This window comes from Cervus canadensis, chromosome 2, assembly GCF_019320065.1.
Source record: "Cervus canadensis isolate Bull #8, Minnesota chromosome 2, ASM1932006v1, whole genome shotgun sequence".
In the NCBI taxonomy this organism is placed as follows: Eukaryota; Metazoa; Chordata; class Mammalia; order Artiodactyla; family Cervidae; genus Cervus; species Cervus canadensis.
In genome coordinates, this window is record NC_057387.1 from 64,309,507 (window position 1) to 64,326,962 (window position 17,456).

A 17,456-nucleotide genomic window follows, 5' to 3' on the forward strand; every position below is an offset into this window, starting at 1 on the left:
CTTAATAGGAACAAATTTGAGTCAGTTGAATTGAGGTGGACAAACCTAGAGCCAGTTATACAGAGAGAAGTAAATCAGAAAGAGAAAAAAACATATCATATATTAACGCATACATACAGAGTTTAGAAAAATGGTACTGATTAGCCTATTTGCAGGGCAGGAAGAGAGACACAGATGTAGAGAACACACTTGTGGACACAGAAGGCAAAGGAGAGGGTGGGACAAACTGAGAGGGTAGCATTGAAATACGTGCAGAAAACTAAGATCATGGCATCCGGTCCCATCACTTCATGGCAAATAGATGGGGAAACAATGGAAACAGTGAGACTTTATTTTTAAGGGCTCCAAAATCACTGCAGATGGTGACTGCAGCCATGAAATTAAAAGACGCTTGCTCCTTGGAAGGAAAGGTATGACCAACCTAGACAGCGTATTAAAAAGCAGAGACATTGCTGACAAAGGTCCATTTAGTCAAAGCTATGATTTTTCCAGTAATCGTGTATGGATGTGAGAGTTGGACTATAAAGAAAGCTGAGTACCGAAGAATTGATGCTTTTGAACTGTGGTGTTGGAGAAGACTCTTGAGAATCCCTTGGACTGCAAAGAGATCCAACCAGTCCACCCTAAAGGAGATCAGTCCTGAGTATTCATTTGAAGGACTGATGCTGAAGCTGAAACTCCAATACTTTGGCCACTTGATGTGAAGAAGTGACTCATTGGAAAAGACCCTGATGCTGGGGAAGATTGAAGGCAGGAGGAGAAGGGAGTGACAGAGGATGAGATGGTTGGATGTCATCACCGATTCAATGGACATGAGTTTGAGCAAACTCCAGGAGTTGGTGATGGACAGGGAAGCCTGGCATGCTTCAGTCCTTGGGGTCACAAAAAGTCAGACATGACGGAACGACTGAACTGAACTGATGTACATTATCATGTGTAAAAAGATAGCTAGTGGGAAGTTGCTCTGTAATACAGAGAGCTCAGCTCTGTGACAACCTAGAGGGGTGGGAGGGAGGCTCAAAAGGGAGAGGATATATGTATACTTATGACTGAGTAGTTGTTGTAAAGCAGAAACCAACCCATTGCAATGCAATTGTCCTCTAATTAATAATAATGTTTTTAAAAGGGCACTGTATTTGTTCAACTTCAGCAAAGAGAAATATAAGTTAAAACAATATGTAATATATATAGTATCAAATAAGACATTGTTCCTCTTTACTTAGAACTGACAGTCTAGTGTGTTTAGATAAGCATTAATCACATAAACAAATACACTGAAAATTGCCATTGTGATAAATGCTATCCATGATAACTATCTGTGATAAAAACTATAAAGTGTAGTTTCACGATCCTACTCAAGTAGAAAGTTGTGCTTAAGCCAAGATCTAAAGGATGTGTAAACTCTCCCTCTCCCAAGGGAGAGAAGGGAAAGAGGAGCATCTAGATGAGGAATAAGCATGTGTAGTGGCTGGGAGTGTGGTCAGTGAGACAGAGGACAAGAGACAGGGGACAGGTGTCCCAGAAGAAGTGGGAAAGGGCCAGACTGTGCAAGGCTTTGGGATGATTTAATTAGTTTGTCTTAATATACAATATTCCATATTGAAAACTGTGGCAAAATTGTAAAAACTGGGTTAGAGGGGAACCATAGAATATGCAACTAGATCATCTAAGAGGTTAATTTAGTAGTTGAGAAGAGAGATCATGACAGGCTCAACTAGGATGGCAACAGTGGAAATACAGAAAAGTGGATAAAATTCAGAGACACTTAGGAGGCACAATAGAACTTGGTTATGGAATGAGTGCATGCACTGAGGGGAAAATCTAAATTTCTGGACTGCATAACCCAAAGCCATAAGACCAAGGTTGAAAGACAAATATTCTGATAAGGACATGTTGAATGTGGGGTATATTTGAGATCTCCAAAAGGAGAGTTAAGTGGGCACTTGGTATACAGTCAAATTTTAATAAAATGGTGTGTATTGTTCACCATATTATATAAATGTTGTATATTCACAAAAGTGTAAGAAACTGTCTATACACTGTTTCATGGGTTAGTACTTGTGATACTGGTCGGTGTCCTTAGTTGTAGACAACTGAATCCACTCAGGCTGCTTGTTGCAAGAGAGTATTTGTTAAAGAAAACCAGTTAACTAAAAAAATCTATTAGTTGGCCAGAGAATTAGCTTTGGATACTGCATAGCCAGGAACAACACAGCCAGGACAACAGACTCAGACCAACCCAACCATACCCCTGGCTGTTAGTACCTCTGACTGCACAAGCAGAACAGATATGCTTGCCAGAAAAGCTCATGTCTCTAAAAGTGTTGAAGTACCACTAAATATGGCTTGTATTTGCATCCCAAATTTGGGAGACTTTTTATGATGGGTGTAAGCTAGAAAATATGGAGCAGTCTAGCTGCAATGGAGCCTAGGAATCTAGTTTAGGAAAGCAAGTTAAGAGAAAGCTGAATGGGTTTTGAGTGAGCTACTTGCAGTATCTTCCAGGCCTCTTTTTGTGCCCTTTTATATTCAAATTGATCAAATTAATCAAACCAGTCTATCCTAAAGGAAATCACTTCTCAATATTCATTGGAAGGACTGGTGTTGAAACTGAAACTCCAATACTTTGGCCACCTGATACAAAGATAGGAAATCATTTCTCAATATTCATTGGAAGGACTGGTGTTGAAACTGAAACTCCAATACTTTGGCCACCTGATACAAAGATCTGACTCACTGGAAAAGACCCTGATGCTGGGAAAGATTGAAGGCAGGAGGAGAAGGGGACAACAGAGGATGAGATGGTTGGATGGCATCACCGACTCGATGGACATGAGTTTGAGCAAGCTCCAGGAGTTGGTGATGGACAGGGAAGCCTGGCATGCTGCAGCCATGGGGTTGCAAAGAGTCAGGCCTAACTGAGCAACTGAACTGGACATTCAAGCACAGTTCTCGTCCCATCATTAAACTTATAAACATGGCTTGACTTCTGCCTAATCTAGTATAGCCACCTCTCATACAAGTCGACCATGCTCATTCTTCCCTTCAAGAGATAGAAAGAGGTGGACAGAGGCAGAGACAGTTTTTTGCCTATCAAATGCCCATTTCTCTTCTTTTCTAAGGATGATTTTGTCTGGGCTGACAGCAGACCCTGCTTTTTTTTTTTAAATCAGCATTTCTCAGCTCTCTTGCCAATATATTGGCCATATGACACAGTTGTGAGAGTGAAATATGAGTAACACTATACTTTTTGGGTGGATTCTGGGAAAGTCTTTTAAAAGGAAAGAGGACAGATGCTTGAGTGCATGTACCATTTTTGCCTTAGAGCTTTTTTTCCCCTTCCTCTCTGAAAGGTAGATGTTTGAGTGGCCATTTTGTGACCATGCCATGACAGAAAAGCCCACATAATCATAGACACCTCTGCCCCAGCCCTAGTTTGCTCTTCCTTTTACAAAGAAGGAGATTCAGATCCTAGCCTATAAGCCATTGTTCTCTAGGGATTTCTACTATAAGCAACCAAATTCAAGTTTCTAACCAAAAGGTCTTTTAATTGGGCTCTCATATTCCTTCTTGTCCCTTCAAATCTATTTTCTATACCAAAGACAAGGGACCTTTTAAAATGAAAATGGTTATATAATACCCTTATTCAAAACCATTCAAATGATTTCTCATTACTTGTAGAAGTAATTCTATAGGCTTTCGCACGATCTGACCTCTGCTTACTTCTCCAACCCTATCTCCAGGAACTTACAACCACCTTTGCCAGGCTCTGAACATACCAATTTCACTGTCAAAACACATCTTCAAAGGCCTCCTCTTAGAAAGGAATGTCCACTGTCCTCACTTCCCATACACCCATTAGATTTTGGCTTTAAATATTCCTTTAACATGTAGATCTATTCTGACCCCATAATTCAAAGCAACCCTTTCCTTTTAGTCTATCTTGCTGCACCGTGTTATTTTTCTTCCATAACTTTTACCTCAAATTGTATTTATATACAATCTTAGATTTTTTTTCTTTTTTTTCTTTTTTACCCTATTTCCCTTATTGGATCATAAACTCCATGAAGGCAAGGTCTTTTTAACTGCATGGTTAATATTTACATTGAGAACAGATCTTTGTATGCAGTAAGTATTTAATAAATATTGGTTGAATGTCAAATGAATTGCATAATCTATCTGACTCTACTAATAACAGACATGTTTGAGCAATTATATCTTATGTATATTATACTCGTAAACACAGAATCAAATAGAGTAACAAGATTTTATGGTGATAAGGGGCCTTGGTGATCAATAGCCAAACACAAAGCTGGAAAAGTTCAGAGATATTGGAGTTTTTCAAAGGTCAGAGCACCCTCTTGCCCTATCTTAAAAAGTTCTAGAATTAGATAGTTCACTTGTTAAGCACCTTTTATTCACTCAGTCATTTACCAAACATTCATTGAGCCTTTGCTATATGCCAGGCAATATACTAGAAGGATGCTAGAGATAAAAGACATAACGTGCCTTGAAAGAGAGTACACAAATTGGTAGATTGGAGAGAAGTGTTTCTGCAGAAGTAAGTGCAATGTCTTCTGGAAATGTAAAACCAGGGCACTTAACCCAATTGAGGAATGTAAAAGAAGCATCAAGGAAAAGATGATATGCATGTGAAGTCCTGAAGATAAATAGGAATTCTACAGGCTGATGGAAGTGGAGGGGGGTATTTCAGTTGGAAAGAACAGCGTATACAAAGGTACAGACATTGAAACCAAAAGGCCAGAGCTAAGTGGAGCATTTACGAAAGGTGCAATGAGCTCTTGACATTCTCTTAGGACTCAGCTCAGTCATCACCAAGCTGGGGAACTAACTGAATCTGGTTTACCAGGCCTCCCTATCTTACAAGGTACCATGCTGTATTAGGATCACTCATTTACATGCCTGTGTCCCATACCAGACTGCTCATAGAGGTATGTAATGAATACATGCTAAATGGATATTTGAATTTGGGCAGGGACCAGATCATGAAAAGCATGAGCAGGTCAGTGATGTGACATGCTGGTAGATTTTAATTTTGATAGATTACCATAGTCTGGGGAATTGGAGGGAGGGCTCATTCAGAAGGGTTGGAAATGAAGGCAGGGTGAGCAATAGAAAGGTGTTGAAATAGATAAAGTATTTTGCAGATCACTTTATTTGTTGTTGTTCAGTTGCTAAGTTGTGTCTGACTTTGTGATCCCATGGACTACACCATGCCATGCTTCCCTGCCCTTCACTGGCTCCTGGAGTTTGCTCAAACTTATGTCCATTGAATTGATGCTGTCTAACCATCTCATCCTCTGCCTCCCACTTTTCCTCTTACCTTCAATCTTTCCCAGCATCAGGGTCTTTTCCAATGAGTCAGTTCTTCACATCAAGTGGCCAAGGTATTGGAGCTTCAGCTTCAGCATCAGTCTTTCCAGTGAATATTCAGGGTTGATTTCCTTTAGGATTGACTGGTTTGATCTGCTTGCAGTTGAAGGGACGGACTCTCAAGAGTCTTCTCCAGCACTGCAATTTGAAAGCGTCTCTTCTTCTGTGCTCAACCAGATCACTTTATACTTAAAATCTCTTCTGGCAAATACCTTAAAAATAATTATCATTAAAAAAAACTTCAGGTAGGCAAATATGATCCAGCTTTATCCCATGCATCTTTTATATTGTCAACCCAAAGCCTTGTAGGTATTTCTTTAATATGATATTATAGTATAATAAATAATATCACCCTCTCCTATGGTTTCTCTATGATTCCTAATCCATCTCCCCTCTTTCTCTCCTCTTCATCAGCAAGCTTCTTGAGAAAAAAAGTCATCTGCTTCCTAAACTCAAGCATTTCTTAAACAATGGCGAAATGTGCTTTCACCACTTTCCAAAAAATTCTCACATTTTCGGATGGTTCATTATGTTGATAGTTCTCAGGCTTCTAAAATACATTTTTTCTTTTCCCACCCTCAGCCTGATCCCCACTCAACAATTGCTCTACTATTCTGAACTGCCTTTTAAATCTTAAAATTCCCTTCCACTTTCTTCCCAGTCTACATAGAAAGATGTCATTGTCATTCACTTCCCAAGTTTCAGGCATAACTAATGCATCTGACTTTCAAATCTGTGTTCCCTAGCCTCCACTTCTTTCACATGAATGCATCAGAGATACCTCAAACTCAATATATCCACCTGTGAATGCATCCTCTCCCCTACCCATAAAGACTTTCCTTCTCTTGCATCCTTATCTCGATCAGTGGAATCATCATATACTCAGTTAACCAAGGTGTAAATCACAGAGTAATTCTAAACTCCTTTTTCCTGGTCTTACACACTCTTCCAAATCAAATCAGTCAGCAAGTTTGATATATTCTCTCCATAAAATAACTTTTCTATTGTGTTTTATATATATTTTATTTATTTATTGCTTCGAGGGCTTTTCTAGTTGCAATGAGCAGGGGCTATGCCCTAGCTGTGGTGAACTAGCTTCTCATTGCAGTGGCTTCCCTTGTTGCTGAGCATGGGCTCTCGTGTGCATGGGCTTCAGGAGTTACAGCTCTCAGGCTCTAGAGCACAGGCTCAATAGTTGTGGTGCATGGGCTTAGCTGCTCTGTGGCTTGTGGAATTTTCCTGGATCAGGGATTGAACCACTATCTTCTGCACTGGCCGGCAGATTCTTTACCACTGAGTCACCAGGGAAGCCTTATTGTGTTTTGATGAGCGGAATTGCCCAAAAGTGATGCTGGAAGTTCGTGTTCATTGTTTGAACAGTGAACTAGCTGGAACTAAGGACTTCTCCCAGAGGGAGGAACTGCATCCAAGCTCCACTTTCCATGGGCCAAGAGGTGTGCTCATTTCAGTAGGGTCAACCTCATCATTTCACGGGTCCAAACTTTCAGGTTTTGAAGAACCAGAACTCCCGGTCCATTCCCAGACTGCTAGCACCTCAAATTCAGATAGCCTTATACTAAGCAGCCTATGTGTTCCTGAAACAGCTAGGCAGATTTTTCAAGCTTGTCTTACAAAAAGACAGACCTATAGCTAATAGGGGACATCTTTCCCTTGGAACGTAGACCCAAGACGTATGTCCAGCAGGTTTAGACCCCAGCATGCCCTCTGTGAAATAATGCTAAGATCTAAGAAACTCACCTTCTTCTGGCTTCTTAATCCAGGTTGTTCAGTTCAGTTCAGTGGCTCAGTCGTGTCTGACTCTTTGCGACCCCATGGACTGCAGCACACCAGGCTTCCCTGTCCATCATTAACTCCTGGAGCTTTCTCAAACTCATGTCCATTGAGTTGGTATGCCATCCAACCATCTCATCCTGTCGTCCCCTTCTCCTCCTGCCTTCAATCTTTCCCAGCATCAGAGTCTTTTCCAATGAGTCAGTTCTTTGCATCAGGTGGTCAAAGTATTGGAGTTTCAGTTTCAGCATCAGTCTTTCAAATGAATGTTCAGGATTGATTTCCTTTAGGATGGACTGGTTTGATCTCCTTGCAGTCCAAGGGACTTTTAAGAGTTTTCTCCAACATCACAGTTCAAAAGCATCTATTCCTCAGCACTCAGCTTTCTTTATATTCCAACTCTCACATCCATACATGACTACTGGAAAAATCATAGCTTTGACTAGACAGACATTTGCCTGCAAAGCAATGTCTCTGCTTATTAATATGCTGTCTAGGTTGGCCATAGCTTTACTTCCAATTAGCAAGCGTCTTTTAATTTCATGGCTGCAGTCACCATCTGCAGTGATTTTGGAGCCCAAAAAAATAAAGTCTGTCACTGCTTTCCTTGTTTCCCCATCTACTTTAAGTTATCCTTTTCCGGATCCAGGTTGTAAGTTATCCTTTTCCCCAAAAAACGTATATTTTTAAGTCCTTGCCCTATGACATTTTCAAATATACCCCATACCATTGTACACAACAGGAGATAAGCCACAAGGGACCCGCTTGGCATGGCACAGTTTATCTCTCTCGTACAACAACATCTTTTGTTAACATCCTCATTATGTCTCAGGTAGACCACTGATTCCTGACTGAACTGCCTTGGGTCTTGCTCTTTCTCATTCTAATCTTCACACATCTTCTGAGGGCAAACTCAAAATGAAAATCTGATCACCTATTCACTCTTTTAAATCTTTCAGTAGCCACATAGAGCCTATAACAGTGCTTTTTTTTTTCCTTAAAAAAATTATGTTCTTTCTGATACCTAGTGTTGACTTAAATTAGTTAGTATAATATTAGCTAAATCTATGGACACATAAGACTAGATATGACAACTCCTTTTTCTCATAGATTATGTTCAAATTTAAATCCCCAAATAAATATATGATTAAATATAAACAAAACTATAAAATCAATACAATTCATACTAACAACAGTAATTAATATGAAAGATTAATAGTAAAAAGATAAAATAAAATCTTTCTCTATTTCCGTGTTCTATCTTTAATCTGTTTCTGTATCTTAAAAATACTGAGGAGGGCAATATTTTTATTTAAGAATGTTGTCAATAATGGTATTAAGTAACATCACAGGTTTATTTACTACTTAAAGATATTCAGACCACCTACTTATCCTAATTCTGCCCAGATTATTCGATGGAATAATCATCAAATGCCAATTTTAATGAGCTGTCTCTTGATCCCTATGAGGCTATCTTGGTAACTTGAAGATAAGGTTGTTATTATGGCATACTTAAATTTGCATTAAAAGATTACCTAATCCAATTATTACTGGACTTGTGAATGGGAAAATAACATTTGAAGTCATTTTTTGGTTCCTATATTTTTTGAAGAAATATTCATGGCTGCAACACAGAGCTAGTGAAAAAATGTCAGTAAATAATGGTCTGATTCATTCAGACCGTTTTGAAATGATTTGACCATAAATCAAGTTTTCTATCATTGTTTCCGTTTTGTCTGAAGTTTGGAAGAAAGTCTATTCAAACTAAAACAAAACCTTCTTTGTATGGTGTCCCATGATGTTATTGGGCCTTTATTTGGCATAAACAAAGCATTTACTTAATAAATCTGTCTCTGATCATTTGTCATAAGCCAGAAACACTTGAAGGGGCCATCATTTCCCTTGCAATGCTGTTTTCACGGTCTCACATCAGAGTCTCGATTTATTGTCTAACTTAACAAAAATCATATTCTAGTAAAATGTGCTTTATTTCAATTGTCAATGAGAAAGAAACATTTTTTTCATAATAACTGATGAAATAATTCAACATAGATACAATGAATTCAGTGCAGGACCATTGTCATTTTGCCATTAATATGTGCTGATATAACCCCATGCAATCAAATACACTTACTAACACATTAAAAGCTGAAAACGGCTACTTTAGGTCAGGCCTTGGTTTATTTGAATGCCACAGGTTTTTTTTTTTTTTTTTAACATCATATTTGAATACTTTTTAAAATGAGGCATGTAGTCTATAATATACCATGGACCCTTCTACTCTTGATTGTTTATAGCCAGCATGATCATTTATTTGCAAAATGGAATCTATTAAGTATTCAACTCCCACAGTGGATCTAGGTGACAGTGTAACCATGGACAACAAGCATGCTAGCAATCAAAATGATCCAGAATACATCTGTATTCATTTTAGAGCTTTTGTTTGTTTGCTTTTGTTTTGCTTAGATCCTTATCAAAATGGGGGGAAAGAAAGTTTTTGCATCTCAAGAGTGTCCACCCCAATTATCCACGTACTCTAGTTTGAGAAATACCGGCCTATAGTTCAGTTCAGTTCAGTCACTCAGTTGTGTCTGACTGTGACCTCATGGACTGCAGCATACCAGGCTTCCCTGTCCATCACCAACTTCCACAGCTTGCTCAAACTCATGTCCATTGAGTCAGTGACAACATCCAACCATCTCCTCCTCTGTCATCCCCTTCTCCTCCTGCCTTCAGTCTTTCCCAGCATCAGGGTCTTTTCCACTGAGTCAGTTCTTCATATCAGGGGGCCAAAGTATTGGAGTTTCAGCTTCAGCATCAGTCCTTGCAATGAATATTCAGGACTGATTTCTTCTAGGATGGACTGGTTGGATCTCCTTGCAGTCTAAGGGACTCTCAAGAGTCTTCTCCAACACCACAGTTCAAAAGAATCAGTTCTTCAGCACTCAGTTTTCTTTATGGTCCAAATCTCACATTCATGCATGACTACTAGAAAAACCATAGATGACAGCTGGCCTATAGGATGAGACCAAATTCATTAAGTGGGTGTTCATTCCGGTTTAGTGGACTTCTCTGGTGGCTCAGTGGTAAAGAATCCACATGCCAATGCCAGAGACACAAGTTTGATCCCTGGATCGGGAAGATCCTCTGGAGAAAGGAATGGCTACCCACTCCAGTATTCTTGCTTGGGAAATCCATGGACAGAGGAGCCTGGTGGGTTGCAGTTCATGGAGTCACAAGAGTTGGACACAGCTTAGGTACTAAACAACAAGAGAACAATTGTTCAGCGAACCTTTCCTCCTCTCCTATCACAGACTGTATCTTTCAGCCACATCAGTTCTTTCTCTTTTAAACTTTCCATGAATAATAATGTCTTGATGCAAGTACGTATTTTCTTCCTTCTACCTCTAGAGGCTGTTCCACCTTGAAAGTGAAAGTGAAAGTCGCTCAGTGGTGTCTGACTCTTTGCAACCCCATGGACTGTCCATGGAATTCTCTAGGCCAGAATACTGGAATGGGTAACCTTTCCCTTCTCCAGCAGATCTTCCTAACCCAGGATTTGAACCAGGGTCTCCTACATTGCAGGTGGATTCTTTACCAACTGAGCTATCAGGGAAGCCCTTATTAGATGACTAACTCCCATTCATTTCTCAAGGCTCTTTATAATCCAGCTGAAGTGTCATCTCCTTGATGAAGGCTTTTCAAACTCCCCATGACTGAGTTAGTTGTTTCTTGCTCTATGATCCCCACAGAACTGTTTAAAAAAACACATTGCTCTAGCACTGATTCTTTGACATTGTGCATGAGCTCTTTTTGAGTCACTCACTCTTTTACTGCATAAGAGATGGGGAACTGTATCATCACCTCTTTTCTAAGGACAAGAGATACTACAGAAGTTTTCCAGAACAAATACAGATGATAAGAGTAAATGAAGGAAAAGGGTATATATCAAAAAATAAAGAAGGCTGGGATGAAGAGTTCCATGACTCTTCCAAACACAAGGAAAGAGCATACAATTTAAGGTTATGAGTCCCAACTTTAATTCTTCATTTTTGGAAAATTATCTGCCATTGACTTTTCAAATATTGCTCCCTTCCTATCCTCTCTCTCCTCTCTTTCCGGAAATCTGGTTTAAATGTGTGTTAGACATTCTCACGGTATCTTCTATGTACTTTATTTTCTCTTTTATATTTTGTATTTTGTTTTTTTGTGTGTGTGTGCTACATTCTATAAACTATCTTCTGATCTGTCTTGCAGCTCACCAGTTCTCTCTTTATCTGGATTTAATGTAATTTCAATACAACCACTCAGTTTCTAATTTGTTATTGTAATTTAAGTTTTAGAAGTTGTACTTATTTTTTATTCAGGTCTGATATGTAACTTCTTATAGTTTCATATTACTGAAATCAAATTGATTATATTCTTTGCAGCCAAAAATGGATAAGCTCTATACAGTCAGCAAAAACAAGACTGGGAGCTGACTGTGGCTCAGATCGTGGACTCCTTATTGTAAAATTCAGACTTAAATTGAAGAAAGTAGGGAAACGCACTAGACCATTCAGGTATGACCTAAATCAAATCCCTTATGATTATACAGTGGAAGTGACAGATAGATTCAAGGGATTAGATATGATACACAGAGTGCCTGAAAAACTATGGATGGAGGTTCATAACACTGTAAAGGAGGCCATGATCAAGATCATCTCCAAGAAAAAGAAATGCAAAAATGCAAAATGGTTGTCTGAGGAGGCCTTACAAACAGCTAAGGAAAAAAGAGAAGCAAAAGGCAAAGGAGAAAAGGAAAGATATACCCATTTGAATGCAGAGTTCCAAAGAATAGCAAGGAGAGATAAGAAAGCCTTCCTCAGTGATCAGTGCAAACAAATAGAGGAAAACAATAGAATGGGAAAGACTAGAGATTTCTTCAAGAAAATTAGAGATACCAGGGGAACATTTCGTGCAAAGGTGAGCACAATAAAAGGCAGATTGGTATGGACCCAATAGAAGCAGAAGATATTTAGAAGAGGTGACAGAATACACAGAAGAACTATACAAGAAAGATCTTCATGACCCAGGTAACCACGATGGTGTGATCTCTCACTTGGAGCCAGACATCCTGGAATGTGAAGTCAAGTGGGCCTTAGGAAGCATCACTATGAAAAAAGCTAGTGGAGGTGGTGGAATTCCAGTTGAGCTATTTCAAATCCTAAGATGTTGTGAAAGTGCTGCACTCAATATGCCAGCACATTTGGAAAGCTCAGCAGTGGCCACAGGACTGGAAAAGTCAGTTTTCATTCCAGTCCCAAAGAAAGGCACTGCCAAAGAATGTTCAAACTACTGCACAATTGCACTCATCTCACATGCTAGCAAAGTAATGTTCAAAATTCTCCAAGCCAGTCTTCAATGGTACATGAACCATGAACTTCCAGATGTTCAAGCTGGATTTAGAAAAGGAAGAGGAACCAGAGATAAAATTGCCAACATCCTCTGGATCATCAGAAAAGCCAGAGAGTTCCAGAAAAACATCTACTTTTGCTTTATTGACTATGCCAAAGTCTCTGACTGTGTGGATCACAACAAACTATGGAAAATTCTTCAAGAGATGGGAATACCAGACCACCTGACCTGCCTCCTGAGAAATCTGTGTGCAGGTCAAGAAGCAACAGTTAGAACTGGACATGGAACAACAGATGGGTTCCAAATTGGGAAAGGAGTACATCAAGGCTGTCTATTGTCATCTTGCTTATTTAACTTTTATGCAGAGTACATCATGTGAAATGCCAGGGTGGATGAAGCACACACTGGAATCAAGATTTCCAGGAGAAATATCAATAACCTCAGATACACAGATGACATCCACCCGTATGTCAGAAAGTGAAGAACTAAAGAGCCTCTTGATGAAAGTGAAAGAAGAGAGTGAAAAAGTTGGCTTAAAATTCAACATTCAGAAAACTAAGATCATGGCATCTGGTCCCATCACTTCATGGCAAATAGATGGGGAAACAATGAAAACAGTAAGATACTTTATTTTTGGGGACTCCAAAATCACTGCAGATGGTGACCACAGCCATGAAATTAAAAGACGCTTGCTCCTTGGAAGAAAAGCTATGACCAACCTAGACAGCATATTAAAAAGCAGAGACATTACTTTGCCAAAAAATGTCTTCCTAGTCAAAGCTATGGTTTTTCCAGTAGTCATGTATAGATTTGAGAGTTGGAATACAAAGAAAGCTGAGTGCTGAAGAATTGATGCTTTTGAACTGTGGTGTTGGAAAAGACTCTTGAGAGTCCCTTCATCAGCAAGGAGATCCAACCAGTCCATCCTAGAGAAATCAGTCTTGAATATTCATTGGAAGGACTGATGCTGAAGCTGAAATTCCAATACTTTGGTCCCCTGATATGAAGAACCGACTCAGTGGAAAAGACCCTGATACTGGGAAAGATTGAAGGCGGGAGGAGAAGGGGACAACAGAAAATGAGATTGTTTGATGGCATCACTGATGTGATGGACATGAGTTTGAGTAGTCTCTGGGAGTTGGTGATGGACAGGGAAGCCTGGTGTGCTGAAGTTCCTGGGGTCGCAGAGTCAGACATGACTGAGCAACTGAACTGAACTGAACTGAGTTTATAGCATGCTTTTTATTCCTTTAAATATAGCGAATAAAGTATTGCTTTATTATTTATATCTATTTCAAGCATATCAATTCTTCATGTATAGAGAAGATACTCTTGTTGACTTATGTCTCCTAGTTGTCTAATTATATTTCTGTACTTGACATTATAATTCAAAAAAATGGAGCCTAGGATAATGACACTTTTCTCCAAGAAGGATTTTTCCTGGCTTCTGCTAGGGGCTTGAGGAATACTAATCTCAGAAAATGTTAATGTAAGTTCAAGATTGTGCTTCCTTAGATCTACTAGTTGCCATATGCCTGAGATGTAAGAGTCTGTTTATTTCTGGTTTACTCTTGAGTCTGTAGCCCTTTGAGGTCCCACCTTAATGTAGGAGGATTGTCAGATTCTCCAGATGGGCAGGTCCTGGGGGTTGCTTTCCCATCTCTTTTCAAGGCCACCAGAAGTACGACTTAGTTTGTCAGCTCTTCCTTCCCACTAGGTAAGTGTGCTCAGCACAAAACAACTTTGGATGCTGGACTTGCTTCTCTGGATCCTCAGCAACTCCTAGACTGTGGCCCCATTATTCTTGGGGTTTTGTTAGTTCTTATGTGTTTTTAAGAGATACTTTTTGTATTTCATCTCTCTTTCTTGTTGTGTTCAGTTTGGGGGTTAATTAAAATTATCTAGTTGCCATCATTAGAAGATGGGAATGACAGCAGATGAGATGGTTGGATGGCATCACCAACTCCATGGACATGAGTTTAAGCAAACTCTGGGAGATGGTGAAGGACAGGGAAGTTTGGAGTGCTGCAGTCCATGGGGTCGCAAAGAGTCGGACATGACTGAATGACTGAACAACATCATTAGAAGAAATTTCTAGGCAGTGGCCTTACTATGAAAGGTCTAGGGGCCATATGTTTGATCATCTCCAGCACCTAGAACAACACAGGGCACATACTTTAGTGCTCAACAAGCATTTGCTGTTGAACCTGTAGAACAAACATAGCAACATGTAACATACAAAGCTGAATTAAAGACAAACATGGGATAATATATATAAAAACACAAATTCAAGGTGCAGCTGGGGAGGTCTAGAGAGGTTTAGTGATCTGTCTATGGTCCCAAAGCCAAGTGTAAGAAGAGACAGAAGTGGAAACCAGAATTCCTCATTCCCACTCCAAGATTCTATGAAAAATGATGCTCTAATGAATGGCTGTCTTGTGGTTTTAGAAAAGTAAATCTTTCTGGGAGTGATGAGCTTGTTGTTAATAGCCTCCTGCCAGGACAAAACGGTTTCAGTGCAACATGAGTGCTTCCCCAGATCTCTCTGGTTGCATATAAATTGATCATCTCAACTCATAGTCTGGTGTTACTGGATTGCATGCACAATTCAGTGAAGCAACAAACCAGATAAATGAAACATGCATAGCACTGTTACCAAAGGAGGAAAAAAAAAAAAGAAAAACAAGAACCTGGGAGAAAGGCAGTGTCTCTCTGGTCACAGGCTCTGTCTTTAAGTTGAGCCTAGATCTGTGTCGAATCTGGTTGGGATGACACTGTGGAATGTGATAACAGGTTTGTTGCTATAGGTTGAAAGTAGTTTCTTCATCTTGCACTTCACTCACTAAGCATGGCTTAGTTAAAATCCACTGAGTTCCATTTGCCTCAGAAAGTCTTTATAGGAGACATGCCATGTGTATTGTGCTAGAGGACAAAGGGTTCAGAAAATAAGTAAGACAAACATGGCCTTCCTTCAGAGAGACTGGAGTGGGTGTAGACACACATAGGGCCTCAATTATTATAGTTCAAAGCATTTTGCTATTGGCATCCCTAAAAATGTAACTGTTTGGGGTCTGACTGTGTGGGCGTTGCTGCGAGTGGGTTTCTCCAGTCGTTTTGGTCATCGATCTACTGAAACTTACCACCAGAGTAAACAGTGATCTCTGTATTCAGAGTACATGGCACTCAAATGTACGTTGCTGACTGCAGACTCACTTAAGATTTCTAAGAGCATATGTGTTTCCTCCAGCTGTGTGTCTCTCAATTGTGAGTCCAGTCTTCTTCCCTGGACCTGAATTTCTTCAACTGTCAGAAGGAAAGAATGTTCTTAGGAAAATTCAGCCCTAAAGAGAAGTTGAAGGCTTTGAAAATCTTCTCAGGGATCTGTTTCTCACCAAATTATTCATTCACTTTTACACTTTCAAAAGCCAATATGTTTTACGGAAAAAAAAGGAAGAAATCTGATAAGATAAGCTTCCATGCTTCCTAGCTTTTGGGCACTAGTTCACTCTGGACTGATCCAGCTTTCACCATCTCATATTTCCACACATTTCTAAAGGGTATAAAGAGCAGTTTCTTGATTTACTGGTCAGGTAATGATGGGGAACGTGTGTGTGAGAGTGTGTATGTCTGTGTTGTGAGGGTTGTGGGAAAGACAGAATAAAACCTACCTTGAACAAAAATAATGCATATCCAAAGTGGATCTGGCATTTGACACTGAGCAGGATGAATTTTCTGCACAGTATTTGATATAAATGGGAAAAGGGAGGGAGGGGAATGGTGCTGTGTCAGCACATGGATTGCAAATGCAGTAAAAACAGTATCTGAAACGGAGAAGGGAAAATGGGAAACAGTTTAAAACACTCTGAATAGAAAAAGAGAAAGCAAGGACAGTTGTTTAAGTGGACAAAAATAACTGTGAATCAGAAAAGGAAGGAAGGAGAGGGGGATGGAAAGAAGGAGACAGAAGAGGGAGTGGGGGAGGAATTGAGAAAGCACAGAAGCTAGTTTTCAAAAGCCTTGGACCATTCCTTAAAGTGCTGTGAAAAATATGAGGATGGTGACTATTGAGGATCCTCCCCTCTGCCTCATTAAAAGCTTTATCTTTTGTGTCCACATCCTTCATTTTCCTTGTCTCCCAATCTCTTCCAGGATATTTAGTTTTCCTATTAAGAAGGAAAGTTTTCATTTACTCCAGTTGAAGTGTAAATATGATTTTCTGTTTTACAAAGAACATGGTGAAATAAATTGCTAATGGTGAAAAATGTGAATCCCTAGTAGGGACGTGTTTTGGAAAGTGTGTCTTCCTGGAAAACTTTAGACATATCTCCTAGGTAATCAGCAAGGATCTCCCCCCAAGAACAGTTCCAAAAATGACAGGAAAAACCAAGGTTTCAAAGAGCTGAAGAGAAATACTAACAGAGAAGCTATGAGAGGTATAAGTAACAGAATATTCACTCATGGAGGTATGTTTTCAGAAAGTTGAGAGAGTAATGTTCAGCTAGCATTATAATTAGCTGAACAGTCAAGAGAGGAAACTAGTACTGATTACACACTAGGGGGCGAGTGTGTTGCCATCTGTTTTTAAATGGTCTGTCTGGGTTCTAACAATAGCTGTATGAGGTACCTCCTACTACACCTATTTTACAGATGAGAAAATTAAGGCCTGGAAAAATTTAGAAAGGTGCTTAAAGTAAAACTGACAACTAATGGCTACCAAGGTGAATAAAAACAGCTATCACTTATTGGGAGCTTACTATGTGCCAGGCACTGGGCTAAACACTTCGCAAATATTAGCTAATTCAATCTTTATCATGAGGTTTTGAAACAAAAATTAATTTCCCCAATTACAGGAGAAGGAGAGAACACAGGCCAGT